Below are 25,684 nucleotides of genomic sequence, written 5' to 3' on the forward strand. Positions count from 1 at the left end.
AGACCACATCCTGACTGGACCTCATTCCAGGGAGGTTTGCACAACACCCCCTCCTCCCAAAAAAAGCAGACCCACCAGATGCAATGAGCCAGAGCCTTCAAGAAGTCTGGGCAACAGAAGCTGCCTTTGCCTTTTCTGTTTCACACAAAACACTGCCAAGATGGCGGGGGACAACTGGCCAAGTTGTGAGTTCAGCACTGGCAGCTGGAGGGAATCAGGGAAGCATGTCCATGGACTCCAGCAGGCAGCAGAGAACGCCCCCTCTCCATCCTGGGAGCTGAGTGGTGCAGCAGCACTCTGCCTAAACCCTTCTGCAGACTACCTGACCATGCTCCCAGGAAGGCAAGTCTTCAGCCAGAAGGCCTATCAAAGGAGATGCTCTTCCTCTGAAGTAATATCCCCCAGGGCCTCTCACCTGACACCCCTCTCGACCTGAATTAGAACATGCATTCATTTCATGGTCTGTAGTTTGTAACAAGTATGCCTTTTTGTTGGTGGTGGTGGTGGTAGTGGTGGTGGTGCTGGTGGTCATAGGCTTGAACTCAGGGCCTGCATACTATCCCTGAGCTCTTTTGCTCAAGGCTACCTCTCTACCATGTTGAGCCCTAGTGCCACTTCCAGTTTTTCTGGTGGTTAATTAGATATATGAGTGCCACAGACTTTCCTGCCCAGGCTGGATTTGAATGGGGATTCTCAGATCTCAGCCTCTGAAGTAGCTAGGATTACAGGCGTGAGCCACCAACACCAGCTAGGATTACAGGCATGAACCACCAGCACCAGCTAAGAAGCATACCTTTTAACACCAGTATGTACTTCTATTCATGTATGCCTATGTATGGGGTGTGTGTGCGTGTGTGTGTGTGTGCCACCAATGCCAAGGAGTGACAGTTGCCTTTTTCTCATTTCTTCTTTGGCCCATACCTTGAATGCTATAATATATGTCTGAGAAAAGTCACATACTGTCTATGACTATTGAGCCAATGTTCATCAGCAAGTGACAAAGAGGGTTGAATCTCTTCATGACTCAAATTTTGATTGTGAAAATGTTTGTGTAAATTTCCTACTAAAATCAATAGGGAAGGGAGTAGGAAGTTGGAAGAAATAAAGATTCTGAAGGGTCTTAAAAATAACTATCTTTGCCAGGCACTGGTAGCTCATACTTACAATCCTAGCTACTCAGGAAGCTGACATCTGAGGATCGAAGTTCAAAGCCAACTCAGGCAGCAAAGTCTGTGAGACTCTTATCTCCAGTTAATCACCAGAAAACCAGAAGAGGAGCTGTGGCTCAAAGTGGTAGAGCACTAGCCTTGAGCAAAAGAGCTCAGGAACAGTGCCAAAGCCATGAGTTTAAGCCCCATGACTGACCAAAAAAAGTATCTTTGAAAAGACTGTATTATTTCCAGCAATATAACCAAACATTTGTGTGTATATATGCTGGTACTGTGGCAGTAAGTGCTGGATGGCACTCTAACACTTGAACCATATCTTCACTTCTGGCTTTTTGCTGGTTAACTGGAGATAAGAGACTCTTGAATTTGCCTGCTTGGGCTGCCTCTGAACTGTGATCCTCAAATCTCAGACTCCTGAATAGCTATGATTATAAGTGTGAACCACCTGTACCCATATGTATATGTTTTTTAAATTATATTTTCATATTTCAAGTAGTTATATAAAATTGTCACTGTCCAGAAGATCAGTTTTTAAGTATAATGCATCTTGATTATTACTCCTTTCATCCTTCTCCCCCTCTTTCAACCCAGCCCCTTCACTCAATTTTCTTAATTTCACTGGATGTGAAACAAATATTATGACTGCATTCTTCCTCTCTTCATTCATCTACTCTCTTCCCTGACTTCCCTTCCCCCAGCATCTTTTTTTTTTTTGTTTTTGTTTTTGTTTTTGTTTTGGCCAGTCCTGGGCCTTGCACTCAGGGCCTGAGCATGCCATCCCTGGCTTCTTCCCGCTCAAGGCTAGCACTCTGCCACCTGAGCCACAGCGCCCCTTCTGGCCGTTTTCCATATATGTGGTGCTGGGGAATCGAACTGAGAACTTCATGTGTAGGAGGCAAGCACTCTTGCCACTAGGCCATATTCCCAGCCCACCCCCCCAGCATCTTTGTAATCTAAAAACTCATACAAACAATTTTACACTTAGTTAAGAGTTTATCAAGGTTGATAGATACAAATGAATAACCAAAAACCAATTATGTTCTCATATACCAATAAGAAACTAACAAAAGGTATACTTTTCAAAGGGATTCCATTAGCAAACACAACAAAAACTTTATGGACTTTATAAATAGAGATAATGAAGAACCAAGCTCATTATGGGGAGAATTTAACTGAAGCACATGAAACTACGAAGTAACTGAAGGATATATTGGATTCATGTATGAGGTGAAGAATCTCCAATGTGGCACTCCTTTCCAGATAATCTGTAAATAAACTGCAGTTGCAATTAAATCTGTGTCCTTTGACAAGTCAGTCTTAAACATTGAAGAAGAACAGACCAAATGACCAAAATCACACACAAGAACCAAGACAATTCATCACACTAGCTAACAAGACTTATTAGATTATAAAGGAACAGCACTGATGTAGAGATAGAGAAATACAACAGCACAGCAAAACAAAGCCACAGACCATAAGCAGACATAGCCCTATGAAAAAACTTGATGACCAAACTAACAATGAAAAACAGTAAGGAAAGGATAAGACTACTCAGTAAATGCCACTGGGTCAGTTTATTTTTCCACTGGAAAAAGAAAAAAAAAACTTACTTAACCTCAATTCTTTCTCTTCTTTTTTTCTTTCCTTTTTTAAATTTTTATTTTGGGGCTGGGAATATGGCCTAGTGGCAAGAGTGCTTGCCTCCTACACATGAAGCTCCCGGTTCGATTCCCCAGCACCACATATATGGAAAACGGCCAGAAGGGGCGCTGTGGTTCAGGTGGTAGAGTGCTAGCCTTGAGTGGGAAGAAGCCAGGGACAGTGCTCAGGCCTTGAGTCCAAGGCCCAGGACTGGCAAAAAAAAAAAAAAAATTATTTTGGCAGTACTTGCATTTGAACTCAGAGCCTTGTGTTTGCTCTACCACTTGAGTCATGCTCCTAACCTTTATTTTTCTTTGGTTTGTTTTTCAGGTATAGTCTACTGCTTTTAACTCTGCCATTTTTAGACAGTGACAAGTGGATACCACCACACCTGAACACACAAATTTATTTTCTAGGTCAACCCAATAACTTTGAGTAGGATAACACATAATGTGAACAAGATTGGTACATATGAGTATGGTGAACTCTCATTTTAAAAAGTTAAAAGATATGGCTGGCAATGTGGCTTAGTGGTAAAGTGCATACTTAGCTTGTTCTAGGCACAAAGTCTTGGATCTGATCACCCAGAAATGGAAAAGAAAAAAGTAAAAGGGCAAGCTAAAAGAAAACATTTCAGTATATAAACTATACCAAAGATTTTTACAATGTATACATCAATGCATAAAATGCAATGAAGGGTTGTTAGCCAGACTATATTATACCACAACGGTAATAACAAAACAAAACAAAAAATAGAAAAATAAAACCAGCTCCACAAGAAAATAGACCCAAGACAGAAACAAGGAATTCTCAAAAAAATAAATCTAAAAGGACAAAAACCATAGTAATTAGCAATCAGGATTGCATATTTAACCAAGAACATGTGATGTGAAATCTGTCAGTCTGTCACTGGTTAAAAGCATATTTTTTAAAAATTTTTTTGCCAGTCCTGGGGCATGGACTCAGGGCCTGACCACTGTCCCTGGCTTCTTTTTAGTCAAGGTTAGCACTCTTCCACTTGAGCCACAGCGCCACTTCTGGCTTTTTCTGCATATGTGGTGCTGAGGAATCAAACCCAGGGCTTCATGCATGCTAGGCAAGCACTCTACCACTAGGCCACATTCCCAATCCAAAAAGCATATTCTAACTGTTGAGAATGAGGAGAATGAAACGCCTCATATACAATTAGGGACTATAAATTAGAACAACCTCCTCAGAGAAGACTTCTGGACCATCTGGACAACTTGATAAAGTATATTGAAAAGAACCAGCAATTCTATTGCTAGATATATATTCCAGAAAATCTTACCCATCCACAGGAATCCACATATCAAGATGCTTTGGGTAGAATTATACATAGGAGCAAAAAGCAAGATGCATTGTTAACATCTGCTAACAAGAGAATGAATAAATTTTTAAAATCTGGTACATTTACAGACTGGAATATCGATAGCAATTGGAATGAATGAACTTGGTGGGTGTGGTAGTGTACAATGTAATCTCGGCTACTCCGGAGGCAGAGGTAAAATATGGTAGTCCAAAGCTACCCAGGAAGAGTTAGCAGGACATTTTCTCTGAAAAACAAACTAAAAACCAAAAGACATGCTTGCCTATCAACAGAGAAGCCTTGAGTTCAATCCCAAGCAGTGTATTAATTCATATATTTAATTAATTTTACCAAAAAGTATCACTGTAAGTAAATTTCGAATGATAAGACAATGTAAACAAAGTCTTTTATTTTGGGGTCAATACTAGGGCTTAAACTTAGACACCTCACTGCACTCCTCTGAATGAGGCATTTCCTTTTTCTTTTTTCTTTTTTTTTGGCCAGTCCTGGGGCTTGGACTCAGGGCCTGAGCACTGTCCCTGGCTTCTTTTTGCTCAAGGCTAGCACTCTGCCACTTGAGCCACAGCGCCCCTTCTGGCCATTTTCTGTATATGTGGTGCTGGGGAATTGAATCCAGGGCCTCATGTATACGAGGCAAGCACTCTTGCCACTAGGCCATATCCCCAGCCCTTTCTTTCTTTTTTTTTTTTTTTTTTTTAATGAAGTTGTTTTGCACCTTTTTCTATATCACAATCTTCCCATATATAGAATTCATGGTGCATGGCACCAAATCAATCTTTCCAGCCCCAGTCCTCCTATGTAGTAAAATCATATAGTTTGCATGTGCCTCCTAGTCTGGAAGCAGCAGTTTTCTGAGGCTCTCTTCTACTCATTGAGGTATTTCATAATAAAAACGACAATTACTTTTCTAAAGAGAAATTTGAAGCCCGGTGTCGTAGTTCATGCAGTCAGGAGGCTAAGGCAAGAAGATCACAGCATGGGCTACTTAGTGAATAGAGAGAGAGGGAGAAGAAGAGATGAGGATGGAATAACATAGTTTGCTCTTTGTGTTCATCTTCCTCTGTCCTGATTTCAGTAGCAGCCACACTGATCTGCAGATGGTAAAATGGCACAGAATTATCTGTACACACACTGCACCAATGTTTAGGTTGTGGTTTTCTTGTGCCTGTTAGATAAAATGTAGCCACTGGGGGAAACTAGGTGAAGGGAATACAGGCCCTCGCTGTAATAGTTTCATCCTTTCCTAGGGAGATCTACAATTATTTCAAATTAAAAAATAAAAGCCAGGCTCTGGTGGCTCATGCCTGTAGTCCTTAGCTACTCAGGAGGCTGAGATCTGTGGACTGCAGTTCAAAGCCATCTCAGGCAGAAAAGTTCCCATGGGACTCTTATCTCCGGAAGTGGAGCTGTGGCTCAATGTGGTAGAGCAGGAGCCTTGAGCAAAAGAGCTCAGGGACAGTGTCCAAGCTTGAGTTCAAGCCCCACAACCAACAACAACAACAACAACAAAAGATAAGGCCAGATGTGATGGCTCACACTTGTAATCCCAGCTACTCAGGAGGCAGTGATTGAGAGGATCCTGATTTGAAATCTCTATTTGAGAATCCATTTCCATCAATAAACTGGGTTTGATGGAGAGGGTTTGTGATCTCAACTATAGGGAGGCCACAGGTCTGAGGCCAACTCTAGGCATAAATGTGAAACTCTATCTGAAAAACAACTAAATGCTAAAAAGAGCTGGGGTGAGGCTCAAGTGGCAGAACACCTGCCTAGGAAATGCAAGGCATTGAGTTCAAATCCTAGTACCACCACGTGTGTGTGTGTGTGTGTGTGTGTGTGTGTAAAGGAGAGATGAGTCTACCTCAAATAATACTGCTATTGCACAGACGAGATAAGCAAGGTCTCTCAGGAGAAAAGTATGTGGTATATGGACTTATAGGGCCTACAGGTTACCTGAGCAGTCGTCAGCAAACATGTAGGCCAATATCTCTTGAGGGCCTTTTCTAAGGACCCCATAGCATAGTCAATAACTCAAAGTGCACATCATCAGTTAAGATCCCAGATCTTAAAGATTAAATCAGATATTAAATCAATGAGCTCATTGCAAATCCCAACCCTATCATGCAATGAAGAGCTGGCTTTCGACTTCAGCCTTCTTTGAGTCTCCTTTTCCTCATGTGAAAAAAGCAGACAATGTGATTCTATGCCAGACCTGAAGCTGTGGGGATGAAATCAAATGATGTATGTAAAGCACTAGACATCCATCTCTGCCCATGAAACACTGAGAAACAGCTTTGCCTTGTACCTGTGAAATGAATGTAAATATGCCCATTATTTTCTCAAGAACCCTCTGTGTACAACACAGTGAAATTGCAGAAGCAGGTTTGTATGCTGGAAGATTCTGGGAAGTGGAGGGAGAGACCAACCAACTCTGTAAAATCATTACAATTGGCTGTGTACTCCATTATTTTTCTGTGTCTGTGTCTGTGACTGTGTGTGTGCGCACTCACACACTACAACTGGCAGGAACCTTGATCTCAGGGCCTGGGAGCTGTCCCTGAGCTTTTTTATTTTTTATTTTTTCTTGGCTCAGTCATAGCTCCACTTCACACTTTTTGCTAATTGAAGATCAGAGTTTCATGGACTTTCCTGCCTGGGTTGACTTTGAAATTTGATCCTCAAATCTCAGCCTCCTGAGTAACTAGGGTCAGAAGAGTTTGAGCCATATCCATATGTAAAAAAATAACGTAGAATAAAATAAAAGTGCTCATTTTGTTTGTGCAATCCTTCAAAGTACAATAAGGTACAATCACAAGTTAAATGCCAGAAGAATGTAGACTCTGTTAGGTAACCCAAACACAAAGTCAAAAATAGCTGTGTTCTTGGAACTTCCAAAGATTACAGCAAGACTAAAGACTGCAAATTTAAAATTAAAAAGAAAGAAAGAAAAAAGGAGACACTTCTCTTTTGGTCATGAACCAACTGAATTTAAAACCAGTGAAACCAGATTTAATCTGAAAGAGGAGCAGGCTCTACTTTCAGTTGGCCAAAGAAAAGCATTCCAGTTGAAGGGGGGCGCATGGGCACAAGTGCAAGCTTTCTCTCTCTCTCTCTCTCTCTCTCTCTCTCTCTCTCTCTCTCTCTCTCTTCTCTCTCTCTTTCGCTCTCGCTCTCTCTCTCACACACACAGAGGCAAGAAATATGACACTCCATTTCTTTCTCAAAAGGTATGTTAAAGTTGACAACAAGCCCACTTTACATTCTGAAATGTGAACCACCAAGAACTGTAGGAAGAATTGATCTTTCAGTTGAATTTAGAGTGATGGAATCTACCACATAACCTTTAAGAATATATAAATCAGGTTTCTAAAGTGGGGGTGTGTGTGAAAATGCAACTTCCTTTATTAACTATATCACAAAATTAGTTAAAATATGTCAAGCATTTTCCCAAAGTTAACTACTGGCTTAGAACCAGTGAAATAAATGACTACTGTGAAAAGAAAAAGTGGGGCATGTTTTATTTTCAGTAATGCGTTAAGTTTCCAAAAGCAAAACCATCCCACTCACAAATGCACTTAAACAGGCAATGCATATGACAGGAAGAGCTTGTTTCATTTCCAACAAGATTTTAAGGACCCTAGTAAATCTAAGCATAATACCCATCACGTATTTTTGCAAAAAGTAATAAAGCCAAGGCAATAAAAGAAGTCTTAATAAATCCTACTTTCGAAGTATTGCTGACAGAAAGAATCGGTCCCCTGTATTAGCTAGCTGGCTTATTCAACTTGACACATGAACAAAATGTAGTGAAACTTGCTTCAAGTAGCAGTTACATAAGCACTCTTTTCTTATTTAATTCTTATTTAGAACACAGAGATCAAAAACACAGAAGCACAAAGCTTTCCTTTAACTGTCACTGCTTAAGAGCTGGTTAAGATTCTAATAACTTGGGGAAATATATATTCATGTTACCAGCTGTAGAACAGTAGGATTCTCTAACAAGCTAACTTCATAAACTCCCCCCGCCCAGGGCAAAAAGAACAAAGTATGACTACGGAAATAAAGAACAATAATAGAAGGAGCTAGACTATCTCCTCTTATAAAAAAAAAAAAGATGAGAAAAATTCAATGAAGCCTACTGGTCATTTCTTAAAGGATACACTGGAGCCGGGTACAGTGTTTTATGACTATAACCCCAGCATTTAGATAGGGAAGGCTAAGGCAGCAGGATTATGAATTCAAAGCCAGCCTGGGCTACATGGAAAAAACCTCCACCTAAGAATAAATCAATTAACTGAAGTAAATAAACATAATAAAATATGATGAATGTAATGAAAATAATTATAAAAGGATTCATGGGGGAAAGAATATCTTCTAAAGTCTTACTTAAACAAACTAAAAAAGCTAGGCAGTAGAAATTTTAATAGTTAAGAAACATTTTTGTTTCACTTTTAACCTTTTTCTTTTTTCTTTTTTTTTTTTTTTTTTACAGAATCTTCGAAGAGCTGTAAAAATGAAAGTACTGAAATTCTGAAAGTCAATTCCACTCACAGGAGCACAAGGAGACTCAGAGTTCAAGCTAAACTATCCAGTCACGGTGTCCCATTGCAATATTCCCAACATTTGGCTTCAATGTAAATACCTTACTAATTTGAAGCCGTTATTATCAGAAACCAGATGACTGAAGAAAAAAAAGTTATGTGTGTGAAAACATGAAAGGCACTGGAACTTGAAAATCAATTTATTTTTCTCTTATTTCAAAAACAATTTCTTTCCAGATTTCGCAAACAGACAATACCCCAGGTGCTTCCTGCCCTTTAGGAAGGACACTTGGTTTAGGAAAATGCCACAGACAACATTATTTCACCTTCTCTCTTCCTGTTGGCTTCCAGTCCATACAGGAAACACTGGTTTAAAACTGACAGCTTTGATGGGACAGGCATCCTACGCCTGTTGATTTATTTCCTTTAAGTCCTCCACCTCTGCCCTGAGCTGACAAAACCACTCTCTCTAAGATCAGACCTAAAATGAGAAGTATATTCTTCTGATGTGACTGTGTCTTAAAAATGAACGTTGAGGGTAAGGACGCAATACTTTTAAAAAGGACTACTTGCCATAGAGGCAGGTCATTTGGAAAATAAAATACTTTCAAAGTCTTGTACTGTCCCCACCCCCAAAATGGCTATCATCTATAAGGTAATTCAGGGTGCTACTTTGATTATTTATAAAGCAATTTAATATAGCAAATGGAGACATATGGGTTTTGGTTTTGTTTGGGTTTTTTTTTTTTTTAGTGATTTATATCTTAGTATTGGGTTTCATTTGCAATCGGTTTTAACTAGAAAAATTAATAAGATGAAATGTTTCTGTGTTGGTAGAATGCTTTAAATAGATTAAATAATCCTCTATGGAAAAATCTAACTATAGGGTCAGATAACAGTGGGAAAATCCACAAGCAAAGTGAATCTGCTTTGCAGACGGACGTCTATGTTGTCAGAAATCAATATTGTTGTTTCTAGAACTGTTGAACTGGCTGGCACCAGGAGGTGGTACAGAGGACCTGAGATGGAAATGGAGAAGAAAAGACAGCTGAGAGAGAGAGAGAGAGAGAGAAAGAGAGAGAGAGAGAGAGAGAGACAGAGAGACAGAGAGAGAGAGAGAGAAGAGAAGAAGCGAGAGGGAAGGGGAAAGGAAAGGTAAAGGGAGAGAAAATTAAAATAAAGGGAGAGGCAGCAAGGATGACACAGAACTGGAAAAGGAGACACTTTCAGCATAGTTGTGTTTAATCAAGGTTTTCTTGAACAGAGCTCATTTGAAGATGCTTGTATACATGATGAGATGATGTGTTTCTGACTGTCCCCTGGAGTTTCTGAGGCCAGTCCAAGTGGCATGGCCAGGTTTAGCTCTGATCCTAGCAGGATAAGACTGAAGGCTGCTACCTCCAAGCAGGCTTCTTCCTAATTCTAAAGGCCCTGACAGAGCTCTTAATAACAAACTCCAGAGATACCCTTTCTGGAATAGAGATTTGAACTCTGAGGGCATTCAATTAGCAAATAAAGAAAACACTTGGATCTCAATGCAAATCGTTTTGCTTAAAAATTAACAGTATTTTAAAGAATCCCCCAGTGATGTTTACACATGGAAAGGTAATAACTGATTAAAGTTTGAAATAGCATTTGGAATGTGGTTTGGAAATACCTTTGAAGATGTTAAATGCACATACCCTTTGACCTCTAAATTCCACTGCTAGGAAGCCATTCAACCTCTAGGTTCCCACAGCACCTAGTAGCCATTGGCAGAGCTCTGCAGGACATTATGTGGGAGGGGACAGAACACTGGGGATGACCCATAAGTCCACTGGTAGGGAACTGAGCCCAACTGTCATGGGGCATTCATTCCATGGAATATCATGTAGCTGGTAGAAAGAGCAAGGAAGGGTTTTATGTTACTCTAAAGATATGAAAACCTATTAGCATGCAGAGATTCCAAATATTTAAAAGAGTAAGTTTACAGAACAGAATGCATGCATATTATTATTTTGCATACTTTAAAAATCCAATTAAAGTTGGTGCTTGTATTGGGCTAATACTTTCTGAAATAATAATAATAATTTTTAAAAATGGGTAGCCCTGAAGAATGGGGTAAGGGAAGGGAATTAGCAGTATTGTTCTGTTTTACTAGAATTCTGACCTAGCTAGATTTTTTTTAATTTAATCTTGAGTATTATTACTTTTAAAATAGTTGAGCCACTAGATAGAAACTAACAGATGTCGATGCTACATTAGGAGACAATGGATGGAAGAAGTCATGGTACCTGGGCATATTCTGGTGAACTACAGGATAACGAAGACCACCTCACCAGGTTAACCCATTAGCCTTGCAACAAGATGCCTCAGTGTCATATGCATCTAATGGGACAATCTGTCAGTCATCCACTGCTTTACTAAGACCCTGGAGGTGGGCTTAGCACTTCGTCAGAGTAAACAAACTTTTGTTCTGGGCCAGGGGCTCGGGATCCCTTCTCTCTTCTACACAGCCTATGGCGTCCTGGACACAAAACCTCACCCTGTTAATCCACAAGGCTCCCAGTAAAAGAGAAAAGACAAAACAAAACAGAAATCATAAATGGGATTCTACCTCTGGCACACACACGCGCGCGCGCACACACACACACACACTTCAAAACTATCTTTTGCATTCTCCCTTAACTAGTTCCTAGAAATAGCTACTCAGGGCTAGGCAAGAGCACTTGGGCTCCTGTGTATGTAAATCAAGGTCAAGTCACTCTGCTTCCCAGTCTCACGCTGAGCCTGGGGTTTGGAACTCGTTTTGGTAAGCAGGAAAGTTCTCCCTTCCGAAGCTTTCTTTACCCTGCTAACTCTGTCAAGACTTTTGAAGGTCTGTCTGTAGGTTTATATAGTTCTTCTAGATTAAAAAACAACTGACTTCCTTAAACATTGAGACATAGTTCAGAAAAGCAGTTGTTATGTTGTGTTGTTGTTTTGTTATTTTTTTAATCGTCACTTTGCTCCAACAGTATTCCAGACTTAAAACTGCTCTGCCAACAAGCAAAAACTTGTTACCCAGCTGCAGGGTGTTTTTGAAGCAGCCAGAAAATTTAAAGAAAAAGTAACTCCTTGCCTTAGCAGGTAAATCTCTCTCATTTCTTCATAACAATCTCTTTTGTTCTTCAAGTATTTGTGAAACTAAATGTATAAAAAAGGTTTGTGATTAGAAGGCATTGTTTTGGAAGCAAACTACTTAATAATCGGTTTCTCCCAACCCCTCTTGTCTCTCTGCCTCTGAAAAAAAAAAAAACAAAAAAAAAGCAGCAAGAACAGTAAACAGCAATCAAACCTCAAGGTTCAACCTTCTATAGTCTCTAGTTACCAGATTGAGAAATGTTAACTAAAATACAAGGAGGGGCAGGGGGAGAGTGCTGTTTCTAAGTGTGTGGGGGCCAGTCTGTTGCCAGTAGCTAAAATAGTATTTTCTTGTATTGGAAAAAATCCAAGTACTTGCTTATTTTTGTAGAAAGTCCATGTTAACAATCCAGTACTTTGTCAAACTTCTCAGCTCTGGCACTCAAAGAAGGTGCTATTAACAACCCTCAAAACTGAAGTTCCTTTATTTCTTCTGTCACTTGAGAAAAAAAGTTTTGCCACAAAGCTCTAATAACACTAAGTTCCTACAAATCAGCTTGGAAACGTCTAAATGTGTTTTTCCTAGAAAAAGTGCCAGACATCAATTTTATCTGGCAACCATCAAAAATATATCAGACCACAAAACTATACATTCCTGGACCTCACATGAAGTGTGGCCAGGGACCGCACCTCAGTGCTCGCTGCCCCTGCATCTGCAAGTCTACAATATGGGCTATGGGACTGGCCTGGAATGAACCGCTGCTCCCCGGAAACATGCAGCAGCAAAAGGAAACAACACTCCAGTGTTTTCAAGGAAAAAGTGGGACCTTCAAATCTACCTTCTCCATTTCTGGGTTTATGATTGACTGATCACCAGCATGTGCAATGACCTCGGAACAGGAAATGCCTTTGGATCCACAGATGAAGCTGGTCCTGTATTCAGTACCTACTGTGAAAATCCTCAGGGACTGCAGACTGCTAGAGTCTGCTTGCACAGTTTGCACTCTAGCTAGACAAGGTCACAAGATAAGGGTTCACGAGTGTAGGGCTAGCAGGAAGAGACGAAGGGAGGGGGGCAGGAGTGAGGTTTTTCATTACATCTTTCCATGCTACTTGATCTTTGAAACCACACTACATGTTTTCATTTAGTAAGAGCTGAAGAGGTAGCAATAGGGAGGGATGTAATAGGCATAGGAAGAATGTTGCTCCAGCCACAGGTGGGGTACGTTTGGATTTCTTCCACTGCCTCAGGGCCCTGATCCACCCTTAAGTTCAGAGTCTCAAAATTCCCCCACCATTCCTCCTCCTCCCACCATAGCCCCTGGTCTGCACTGACCTCAATAATCACCTTGGCAGGTGAATGAGTTCTGCCCTTGGCTGATCCCTTGGTCATTATTACTTCGAAGACAAAGACCATGGGATCCTTCTCAGAGCAAAGTGCGAACATAAGACAGAAAAGATGAATAATACTAAAAAGGTAAAGATCCAATTGCTTTTTTAACTTCATCCTTGTAGTCAATCGTGGTCTTAAGATATTAAATGAAACCTTCCAACAGACATGAAAATTCAAACTGGGTGCCATTGGTTCATACCTATAATCCTAGATGGGTTTGAAGACTGCCAGTCAAGAAAGTCCTTAAGACTCTTATCTCCAATTAACCACCAATAAGCACTTTTCTCCGTGTGTGTGTGTGTGTGTGTGTGTGTGTGTGTGTGCTGGATATTAAGTCCAAATGCTTGCACAGAGTAGGCAAACACTCAACTGCAATTTTTAAATATCTTTTCCTATTGTATATTGTTATAAGCATTCTATTATTAAATACTGTATTATGTCCATTTCTAAACTAAACTTTATTTTAGGTATGTACAAAGAAAGACAGTATGTTTAGGGTTCAGTGGATCTTCTTCCCCAGGGATAATGGAGGTCATCAGTCTCCTGTAATTGCTGGCACACGTCTCTCTGCCCCCCAAGAATCTCCCTAAGAAAAGACAGTATGGTTTAAATTTTCCTCAGGTCCTTGTCTTGTGCATGGCACAAGGAGATGTTTAGCAAATGTTTGTTGAGTGACTAAATAGCTAAACAGATAAGAGAATACCTAAATAAACAAAAGAGATAAAATAGGAAGAGGGAAAAGTCAATAATGTTAGTTTCTTATCTGTTATTGTAGAAAAACTGAAATGTGGGGGCTGGGGATATGGCCTAGTGGCAAGAGTACTTGCCTTGTATACATGAGGCCCTGGGTTCGATTCCCCAGCACCACATATACAGAAAACGCCCAGAAGTGGCGCTGTGGCTCAAGTGGCAGAGTACTAGCCTTGAGCAAAAAGAAGCCAGGGACAGTGCTCAGGCCCTGAGTTCAAGGCCCAGGACTGGCCAAAAAAAAAAAAAAAACTGAAATGTGGGCTAAAGACCTACAAAGAGACTTCTCTGATGAGGAAACGAGAATGGCCAAGAGACATATGAAAAAGTGCTCTACATCACTGGCCATAAAGGAAATGCAAATCAAAACAACATTGAGATTCCATCTCACCCCAGTAAGAATGTCATATATCAAGAAAACTAACAATAACAGTTGTTGGAGGGGATGTGGCCAAAAGGGAACCCTACTTCATTGTTGGTGGGAATGTAAACTGGTTCAGCCACTCTGGCAAGCAGTATGGAGATTCCTCAGAAGGCTAAATGTAGAACTCCCCTATGACCCAGCAACCCCACTTTTGGGTATTTATCCAAAAAACCACAAACAAAATCACAGTAAAGCCACCAGCACAACAATGTTCATTGCAGCACAATTTGTCATAGCGAGAATCTGGAACCAACCCAGATGCCCCTCCATAGACGAATGGATCAGGAAAATGTGGTACATATACACAATGGAATTTTATGCCTCTATCAGAAAGAATGACATTGCCCCATTTGTAAAGAAATGGAAGGACTTGGAAAAAATTATACTAAGTGAAGTGAGCCAGACCCAAAGAAACATGGACTCTATGGTCTCCCTTATTGGGAATAATTAGCACAGGTTTAGGCAAGTCACAGCAGAGGATCACAAGAGCCCAATATCTATACCCTTATGATCACATAAGATGATGCTAAGTGAAATGAACGCCATTTTATGGAAATGATTGTTATAGCAGAGTTGTAACTACTTTCAACATCCCATGTGTATCTGTAGTTTCTACTATTGATGATATTCTTGTATCACCTTCTTGTGATTGTATCTACACTATCTCTTATGTGAGTGTATTGGAAACCGTGTATACTGGTATTAGAATTAGGAAACTGAAAGGGAATACCAAACTTGAGAGAAAAAGGGTAAAATAAGAGAAACAATAACACAAGCAATACTTGCAAAACTGTTTGGTGTAAGTGAACTGAACACCTCAGGGGGGGAAAGGGGGAGGGGGAGGGGGTATGAGGGACAGGGAACAAACAGTACAAGAAATGTATCCAATGCCTAACGTATGAAACTGTAACCTCTCTGTACATCAGTTTTATAATAAAAACTTAAAAAAAAAGAAAAAAAAATCAGGTCCAGTAAAGTTGTCCATTATGTACATTTTGCATGTCCTAATTTTTTCAAAGATAATGACCCATGAATACAATAGGGCACAGTTGCCCATTAAAATAGCATTTATTCTGTTGTTCTGGTTATAGGAATTTGCTGCAGAAGACCCCCCCCAAACTAGATACAGGTTGCATACTAAAATAGCATCTACCAGTCCCTTGTGTGGAATTTGGCATAGTTTCCCTGAAAAACAAGCTAAAATTGGTGATTCTGTATCAGTTTATCACACAAAGGTCCATTCAATTTATAATATGCCTGAAAAAAAGTTTCTCCTTTTACTGAAAATTGTTAGAAAAGTATTCTTGCCAGTTGGGCAAAACAGTCCATAATAGAAATTAAATATAACATATTTATCTTGAGTAGTGGAGGGAAGATGTTTAATTTCTGCAGGGTATAGAAAATGACATTCGTGGAGGTCAAAAGCAATTTCTCCTCATTTCAGAAGCTTTGGCAGTGGTAGTGGCTTGGCTCATTAGTATGTACACTTTCACCTCAAGATGGAAGGACTTTCCTTTTGGCTCACAAGTGGTTCTCCTACAAAGCTTTGGATGACAGTGGGAAAGTAGAGACAGAATTAAAGAGGCTCTACATTTCCTATAAAAGTCACTTGAGATCTAATTGGCCAAGCTGGGGTGGGTGGGTGGGTGGGTGAGACAGGGAAAGGCAGGGGGCAATGTATATTTATTTCTGTTTGTGGTAATGATTACTCGTGCCCAGTATTTTGGGTTTTCTCCTAGGGTCCAGGGAGGATTGCCCTACCAGGCCTCCTCATGGTTAGGTGGTGCTATTAAACGGCTCTAACCAATAATAAGATATTTAAATACTGGCAAGAGATCCTCAGGTTTCCCTTTTCCCATTGGCTCAGCAACTTATACACCTGTGAGGGGGGCTGCTTCATTAGCCTGGATTCTGTCAGACTTTTAATGTACTTGGGTTTTGACAGTATTGAGGTTTGAACTTAGGGATCTGTGTCTGCCAAGCAAGCATTTTACTACTTGATCCAAACCCTTACACCGTTTTGCTTTTAATTATGTTTCAGATAGTCTCTTGGGGTTTTTTATGTTTGTCCGTGGCTGGCATCAGACCCAGATCTTCTTTCTTATCTCTGCTTCTTGTTTAGCTTTGATTCTTTACAGGCATGAAATCAATAGTGTAAGACACTGCACCTAGTGGACTGGATTTCAAAGTGACTAAGTTTGGTGGTAAGAAATGATGGACATGTATGGATAATGAAACTTTATTATTTGAAAATATAAACCGTTATTGTTTTAGGCTATTAAGAGTTTGGGGTGTTTTTTCTTCACAAAATTGATCTGCAATAAAAGGAAGGAATGATAAGGAAGAGATGATGGGTTATGGTTGCACTGGTCTGAGATGAAAACGGAAATTAGAAGGGGTAAAAGGGCATAAGGAAGTCTTCGAAAATGACGCTCAGGGTTTTGGCTCTTAGTATTATATCTAAACTCAAAGTCCTAATAACATTGTAACTACTAATTGGGCAGAAAGAGGTACAACCCTCATAAGATTAGCTACATGACTAAATGCTAACTGCATATGACCAGCATACAAGATCCTGTATGTGCTGACTGCAGGTGTTAAAAAACATCTGTAAAGGGCTGGGGATATGGCCTAGTGGCAAGAGTGCTTGCCTCGTATACAGGAGGCCCTGGGTTCAATTCCCCAGCACCACATATACAGAAAATGGCCAGAAGTGGCGTTGTGGCTCAAGTGGCAGAGTGCTAGCCTTGAGCGGGAAGAAGCCAGGGACAGTGCTCAGGCCCTGAGTCCAAACCCAGGACTGGCAAAAAAAAAAAAAAAAAAAAAAAATCTGTAAAGGTTATCAAGAAAATAGATAAAAGAATGAATGAAACATTGGGGGGCTGGGGATATAGCCTAGTGGCAAGAGTGCCTGCCTCGGATACACGAGGCCCTAGGTTCGATTCCCCAGCACCACATATACAGAAAACGGCCAGAAGCGGCGCTGTGGCTCAAGTGGCAGAGTGCTAGCCTTGAATGGGAAGAAGCCAGGGACAGTGCTTAGGCCCTGGGTCCAAGGCCCAGGACTGGCCAAAAAAAAGAAAAAAGAAAAAAAAAAGAAACATTGGGGTCAGATTGTCTTGAACTCAAGTCTCAGCTCTCCCTTTAAATCACTTTATCTGACTAAGCTTCAATTTCATGTCTAAAGTGGAGACCTTAACAGTTGGTTGGGAGCTTTCAATGAAATCATATGTAGAAAGTGTCAAGCGGATGACTAATGTTCCAGCTTTATCCAGTGTCCTGGAAGCCAGTTTGTGATCACATGGCTGTCTCCCTGTCATGCCTGGCCTACCCAGTGCTGCAATAAATTGGCTCTCTCCGGAGCACTGGCCACTTCCAGTCTCAGTGTTGTATCTGTATAATATCTTCATACCCTTTGACCCTCCTTGGATTCTTTTTTTTTTTGCCAGTCCTGGGCCTTGGACTCAGGGCCTGAGTACTGTCCCTGGCTTCTTTTTGCTCAAGGCCAACACTCTGCCACTTGAGCCACAGCGCCACTTCTGGCCATTTTCTGTATATGTGGTGCTGGGGAATCGAACCAAGGGCTTCATGTATACGAGGCAAGCACTCTTGTCACTGGGCCATATCCCCAGCCCATGACCCTCCTTGGATTCTACATTCCACATTCCCTTCTAACAGAATGCCTGAGCATGGAGGACTTTTTAATTTTTTATAATATATACATATATATGTACATATATATACATATATATATATATATATATACACACATTTGCCAGTCCTGTGGCTTGAATTGAGGGCCTGGGTGCTGTCCCTGAGCCCCTTTGTGCTCAAGGCTAGCACTCTACCACTTTAGCCACAGCACCACTTCCAGCTTTTTCTGTTTATGTGGTACTAAGGAATTGAACCCAGGGTTTCATGCATGCTAGACCAGCCCAGAGATCTTATTTTTTAGAAGAGCTTGGTTTAGCTCACAGCTCTGAAAGTCCAAGAACATAGTCTCAACATCTGCTTAGCTTCTGGTGAGAGCTTCATGGCAGAAAGCAGAAGTGAGTGTGAGATGGGAAAGGTTGGTTACATGATGAGAGAGGAAGCAGGAGAAAGCAGAAGACAGGTAGGTAGCTGAATTCAGATGTTATAAGTAACACCTTCCTCTCACAGTAACTGATCAAATGCCATACAAACAAGATCTTTCCAGAAAAAACAACAACAATCAACTATTGACCCCTCTTAAACACTGCCATCTTTCATCCTCATTGAATTGAAAATGAATGCCAACCTATGCATTGGTGAGGACAAAAGATAAACCACAGTAAGATGAGAGGAACCCTGCTTTTTCCAGGAGCTAGGGATGGTGGTTCACAACTGTAGTTTCAGTTATTCAGGAGGTGGAGACCAGAGAATCAATTAATCCCAGGAGTACAAAAGCAACCTGGGAACAGGGCAAGACTGTGACTCAAAAACAAAAAACAGGGCTGGGAATATGGCCTAGTGGCAAGAGTGCTTGCCTCCTACACATGAAGCTCTCGGTTCGATTCCCCAGCACCACATATATGGAAAACGGCCAGAAGGGGCGCTGTGGCTCAAGTGGCAGAGTGCTAGCCTTGAGCAAAAAGAAGCCAGGGACAGTGCTCAGGCCCTGAGTCCAAGGCCCAGGACTGGCCAAAAAAAAAAACAACCTCACAGCCAAATGACCCAAGAATGTGAAAATATTGCAAGAAGGATAGGGTGGAATCATTTAAGGTACATGCTTTTTTCTTTTTTTAATTTAGGGAGTTGGGATGTGACTCAGTGGTATGGTGTTTGCCTAGCATGTAGAAGCCCAAAGTTTGATCACAAGAAAAAAATGTATTTCTAATTTTACAAAAAGATTTCAAGAAAATTACAAGTGGGTTTTTGTTGCTGCTGTTTTCTTAGCTTTCCTAGGGATAGTAGGATAATAGGCAGCACAATCACATTCCTGTTTCTCCATCTCACCCAAGGTCTAAAAAACCCAAGTCCAAACTCTGTCTACATGGTAGAGTCGACAGCTAGGAGAAATATAAAATTCTTCCAATCAAGATTAAAAATAAAAGTCAGCTACGCTGTCTGTGAAACAGTCTAGCATGAAGGAGGTAGTTACCATTTCTTCAAAATAAACAAGGATCTATTATGGCACAGATGTAAAAATCTATATTCCAGTTGAAGTCAAAACACATTCCGTGGGAATGTAGAGCTTGCCTCTCCTCTCCTCTGCCTGCTCTTAACCCAGTCCTCTCACATCTGGACAGACAAGGCTTACTGGTTCCAAGCCCTTTGTGTTACTGATGTAGTTAAATGAGGTCCTGAGTGATTCAAGTTTAGCTCAAGGTCACATCACTCGAAAGGAACCCCTAGTTTCCCAATTCCTACTTCAGGGACCTGCCCACTATACTACAGTTCCCTGCTTTCCTGAGATTGGAATTGATCAATTATCACAAGTGACCCAAAGGGAAAGCTAGCCTTTAAAGAGATGTTTACATGTGCAAAACCCAAAGTCCAGAACTAACTTGAACTTGCAGATAATGAAGGAAAGTCAGTGCCTGCAGCATCCCGTCTTCTCCCAGCACCCACTTCCTATGTGCCTCACACAGATCTCCTTGGGTCCACCCTCCCTTGATTCCAGGCCCTTTTCCCAATGGCCCGCAGAGAAAGGATATAAACTGTGAACCCAGTTCAGTTGTTCTCCCACTTGAAAAGCTTGAAAAGCTTTAATCCGCTTCCCACTTCTCCTAAGATAAATTCCAAAATCTTCAGCAAGGTCTGCAAGATCAAAGTCTTATCGCTTCCTTCTTCTTTAACTCCCCAGCCAAAGACTTCCTCTTCTTGTTAGTACTCAGACATGGTGTATCTTCCTCTGAGGTCTTCTCTTCTCTAAGCCTCCAAGGCAGGTTGATGCCATCTAGTCCACAAGCTATTACCATCATTATCAGAATGTTACAATATATTGTTTATAGAAGCACAATTCCAGCACAACATGGTATCCTGAGATGTCTCATTTGAGTCATGAATTTCTTACTTGCTCGGCATATTTTATATCTCCAAGCTTCAGTTTTATTTTCAATAAATGGAGGTAACTAATGCCTTGCCAGGTTGTGGTGCAATTAAATGGCCATGCAGGAATGGGAAACATCAAGATTGTTCAATGAATGTTGAATGTTGAGTCCCTTCCCTCTCCTTATCTTCTTATAGGAAGAATTCCTTAAGGGAAGACTACTTCTCTTCCTGTATTCCCACTGAGGTAATACAATCAAGACCTGATAAATGCTGCCAGAAAGAGAGGAATATGGCATGTCTTTCTATTTATTGTAAAATGAGGAGAGAAGGGAGGGAAGTGGACAAAGAAGAGAGGGAAGGAGAAAAGGTAAAAGGAAGTAAATGGAATGAATAGAGGGAAGCCTGATCTTTAGAGCTGTCCTAGTAGAAACACTAGTCATACAACTTTGACAATGTCCAGTTCTTCCCTACTATAAATTCTAAAAAGCTATTTGCAGGTATCACTGAGTAACTAGGAAAAGACACTGAATAACAAGACTGTTGGGGGGGAGGGGGGAAGGGGGTATGAGGGACAAGGTAACAAACAGTACAAGAAATGTATCCAATGCCTAACGTATGAAACTGTAACCTCTCTGTAAATCAGTTTGATAATAAAAAATTGAAAAAAAAAAAGACTGTTGGGTTCATTGCAGAAGGCAATGATATACTATCAACACACATATAAAAACAAATACTTCCTCAAATCGCTCATTACTATTCTGCTTTTTGTACTGGGCTTGGTACAAGGGAGGATACAAATAAATTGCTCTTACTAGTGAGGTCCCCTATGGCTGGGGATATGGCCTAGTGGCAAGAGAGCTTGCCTCGTATACATGAAGCCCTGGGTTCAATTCCCCAGCACCACACATACAGAAAATGGTCAGAAGTGGCGCTGTGGCTCAAGTGGCAGAGTGCTAGCCTTGAGCAAAAAGAAGCCAGGGACAGTGCTCAGGCCCTGAGTCCAAGGCCCAGGACTGGCCAAAAAACAAAAACAAAACTAGTGATGTCCCCATCAATTCTGAGACCAGTTGCTGTGTGTTAAATCTGCTAAGAGGGCCAGAAGGCTTTAGTGACTTGTAGGCATTCGCCAATGTCTGTGCTATAGCTATATAAACCTTTACACCATCTACCAGTAATGTTCCCATAAGGCCACTCATTTCACCAAACCCTAGGGATTTCCTTCATGAATGGCTGTGGGTGGCCCCTTAACACACCAATGATACTTCTTCATTCATCACGAGTGATAACTTTTCTCCTTCTTCTAGACATCTTCTTTGCCATTTTGTTGCTTCTTAACATTATGTGAAGGATGAAGAAGATAAAGGGACCAGGGAAGCACCTGATTGTTCTGTCAGTCATTCTAGCACAGGAGATGAAGAGAATGGACAGGGGGTTGAAACTATTGGCTACATGTTTGTATGGGTTTCCAGGATCCTGTTCTTTCTGCTCCTTATTATTACAGATACTGTAGATAGACTAATCAAATATGCAAAATACACACTTCCTGAGCAAATACCCTTATTGACCATGGTCTAAGAAATAGAAAGAACCTACTCTCAAAGTCTAAGTGAAATTCATCAAGAGGGCAGAAGTGAAGCCAGACAACAATGGCTCATGCCTCTACTGCTAGGCAGGAGGCTAAAATCTCAGGATCATAGTCTGAAGCCAGCCTAAGCAGGAAAGTCTGTGAGACTCTTTATTTCCAATTAATCACCAGAATGCTGGAAGAGTAGCTGTGGTTCAAGTGGTAGAGCATCAACTTGGAGCCAAAACAGCCAAAGGACATCCAGGTCCTGAGTTCAAGCCCATTACCACCACTACCACTGGGTGTGGGGGGAGGGACAAAAAAACTGGGGGGAAAAAAGTAGAAGAAAAGCCAAACCACTGCTCTGGGTAAAAACAACATGGAAAATATTTTTTGAATGTTAAAGATCCCCGCAGTACACTGGACCAAAATCTAAACAGGAAAAGGGATCCTAGATGAACGAACAGAAGGGAAAAATCATTTAGCAAAAGAAAAAAGAAAAAAAATTTTTTTATCTTACCACTGCTTGAAATTGGGGGATCTAGGGACATTTATGAAGTTCTGTGAAAATTTAAGTAGTTAAAAAAAGTCTCACTTGACTGTCACAAAGGGGCTCCTTGGGTGGTATCAATACTTATCTAGCAGAGGAAGACAGCTGGCATATTTCCTCAGCTTTCCAGAAAACTGGCCTGCCTTTCCCTGCTGTTCCTAACAGAGGCAAAGCCACCGGAGTTACAATAATCCATCTCAAACTGCTCCTGCTCTCGGCAACTCAGCAACTCCGTTTCTCTAAGTGGAGAACGCAGATCAAAGGGAGGGCTGCCTATAAAAGCAGTTTTATTTTTATGGCTCAGTTAATGTTTACTGAAGTGAGTCCCTTCTCAGTGACAACACTTGGCAGATCCAGCCTCCCTGTGTACTGGGCTGGGGAAGGGGCAGGAAGGGCAGGAAGGGGCATCCCCCTTAGCTCCAGAGCTTGGGCCGGCCCACTCTCTAAGCCTCCGTGATGACAGTACTCCTAGAGGCTTACGCTAGTAAACAGCTGTCATTCTGCTTCAGTACGGAGTGTGGAATCAACTAAACTCAAGCCACACCAGAGGAGAAAGCAGAAAAACCAACTTGATACAAAGATGAAAAAACAAGAAAACGCACGTGTAGAAATGAACCCAAACTAACAGTCATTGTTAGCACTGCAAAAGCTGAAGAATTCTCATCCCTTTTGAATGAAGTATAATTACTGACAAAGGAGCCTCTTATATTTTAAATAAAACAACAAATAAATATAAATAAAATAATACAAGCATGCAAAGTGTGGCCCTTGGGGCTTGTTACTGGTTTCATACCGTGGATGGTCTGAAGCCAGTGGCTCATGCTCATAGTTATTCAAGAGGCTGAGATGTGAGGATCCAGGATGGAAGCCAGCCCTCACAGAAAAGTCTGTGAGACTCTTTATCTCCAATTAACCACCAAAAAGCCAGGAGTAGAGCTGTAGCTCAAATGGTAGAATATCAGACCTGAGTGAAAAAGCTAAGGGAAACCAGACCCAGGCCCTAAGAGTTCTCAAGCCTCAGTTTAAGAACAAAAATCTGAATGGAATGAGTCACAGTAAGAATTAATTTTGAGGTAGTCTACATAAATCAATTACCTAATTATTTATAAACAGAGTATAATGCCCCTTTCATGAGAGCATTTATGGCCTCTCAGGTTGGAGTGTGATAGGTTAAAGGGTAACTTCATCACACACACACACACACACACACACACACACACACACACACACACACACACCAAGAAATAAGGCCATTAACTATGCCATTATGCCCAAGAGAAGGCAAAAGCCAGAATGGATTCTACTGTGTGGATTACATCTGATAGAGGCAAACATGAGAAAGGTTTTTTTGGTGGTGGTGGTTTTTTGGTAGAATGGGTTATTTGAATTCTCAGGCTTTATGCTTACGAGGGAAGCACACTACTGCTTGGGCTACATTCAACTCCATTCCATTTTGTTCTGGTTATTCTTGAGACAAGGCATTTTGTCAATATTTGCATGGGCTAGCCTGGATCGCAATCCTCCTTACTTCCGCTTCCCAGGTAGCTGGGATGACAAGTATGAAGCACTGCATTAAGCTTTTTAATAGCTGAGACAAGATCTTCTTGCCTGGATACTTTTTGCCTGGGCAGGATGAAAATCATCCCCCAAATCTCAGCCTTCTGTGTAGATAGGGTTACAGGCATGAACATCCACACCAGGAAGCCATGAGTTCTCCAAACAGCATGGATGGAAGGAAGGCTGTAGCTTTTAAAACCAATCAGAAACTTTGAGAAGGGCTAGGAATGTGGATTGGGGAGGAAGCACTTGCCTAGCATATATGAGGCCCTGGGTTTAACCTCCAATACCACAAACAACAACAAAGCCTGGATGAATTAAAATGAATCCAAAACTCTGATGTGGATCAAGAAATGCCGATTCTTCAGAGTGGAGCCCAGGAAGCGGAGCACAGAAAGCATCCCACAATGGTTTCTGAATGTCAGAGGAGGAAAAAGAGATTAGACTAGCAAAGAAAAGTATGGATAGTTTTAATAAAAAGGTCCACAAGCATGCTAACTTGTACAAATACTAACCTCAGATCTCCAATGACTAGATCTGCTGGTCATACATGTGCACAAAGTTAACCTGAATCTGAAAGTCTTCCTCAGTAAATAAAGAAACTCTACTGTGTGGTCTGAAGAGTATTTGCAATTGTAAGTCTAGGAAGTTAGCAACTGGGAGAGAATATAGACCTCTAAGAAAAGAGCAGGTCTAGAACATTCTTTCACTGGAAGAACAGAAAAGCCCACTAGAGACAGACTTCAGCCCAGCAGTCAGAGTCTAACAATACAGACCCACAACCCTTCCACCCACTTCCGCCCAGCGCCTAAACCCACAAGGCAGAAAGGGCATGCCTGGTCTCAGGACATTCCATCCCCTGGATTATAGGATGACGTCTCTGTCTCCTACCCTCCTAACAGGGTACAATTTTCTAAAAGCAGAGAGAAAAAAAAATCCTTTCAAAGAAAATAAACACTGCTGAACAACTGTCCCATTCTGTTTCCTATTTGGATTACATAATTACTAAGAAGTCAAAACTTTCATACTGACGCACCAAAAAGAACTCTGGGTACATACAAGTTCAACTACCTTTCTGTCCCCTGAAGTCCTGCAAAATTCTCCCCATTCCCCAAAAGCAGTTGTCAGTACCCACGGTAATAGTTAATAGTAATAGAATCCCCCACTACTGCACTTCTGAGAGAAACACAAACTCAGATCAAAATAGTTTTAAGACTGTGGGGATATAAATCTTGCATAGAATGTCCTTCAACAAATAATAGTAATAATAATAAATACTCCTACTAAGAGAAAGAATATAGGAAGAGAACACTAAGAAGCTAGAGGCATGGCTCAAGTAGTAGGGTGCCTGCCTATCAAGTATGAATCCCTGAGTGGAAAACCCCTGTTCCTCAAAAGATTATTAGAATAAAAACACTGAATATGTTATCCCTACCTCCTTTGTTCCACTGCATATAAAATGGGGCTATCAATAATTAGTAGGTGGCATCATTTAGTAGCCACCAAGTTTACCAAGGGTAAACATCCTCTTCCCCGCCCTTCACCAGTTATTCTAAGCTCCCTGAGTGTTTAAGGCAAATAACCACTGAGCAGGTTGAGTAGAATCCCACAGAGCACAACACTAATTAAGGTA

At 41.0% G+C, this 25,684-nt stretch overlaps 1 protein-coding gene across 2 annotated transcripts in view; it reads right to left on the reverse strand.

Moving 5' to 3' along the window:
* Cradd (CASP2 and RIPK1 domain containing adaptor with death domain) overlaps window positions 1-25,684 on the reverse strand; it is a 208,436-nt gene that overhangs the window by 180,324 nt on the left and 2,428 nt on the right. Inside the window, exons 1-2 of one of the 2 annotated variants that reach the window (XM_048358277.1) lie at window positions 8,718-9,195; window positions 1,757-1,763 (exon numbers count right to left, since the gene is read on the reverse strand). The exons of the other annotated variant lie outside the window; for it this stretch is intronic. The gene's annotated coding sequence lies outside the window, so the exon portion shown is untranslated. Of the gene's footprint in view, window positions 1-1,756; window positions 1,764-8,717; window positions 9,196-25,684 lie in introns of those variants that run through there. 2 annotated transcript variants of the gene reach the window in all.

This window comes from Perognathus longimembris, chromosome 1 (genome assembly GCF_023159225.1).
Source record: "Perognathus longimembris pacificus isolate PPM17 chromosome 1, ASM2315922v1, whole genome shotgun sequence".
Lineage (NCBI taxonomy): Eukaryota > Metazoa > Chordata > Mammalia > Rodentia > Heteromyidae > Perognathus > Perognathus longimembris.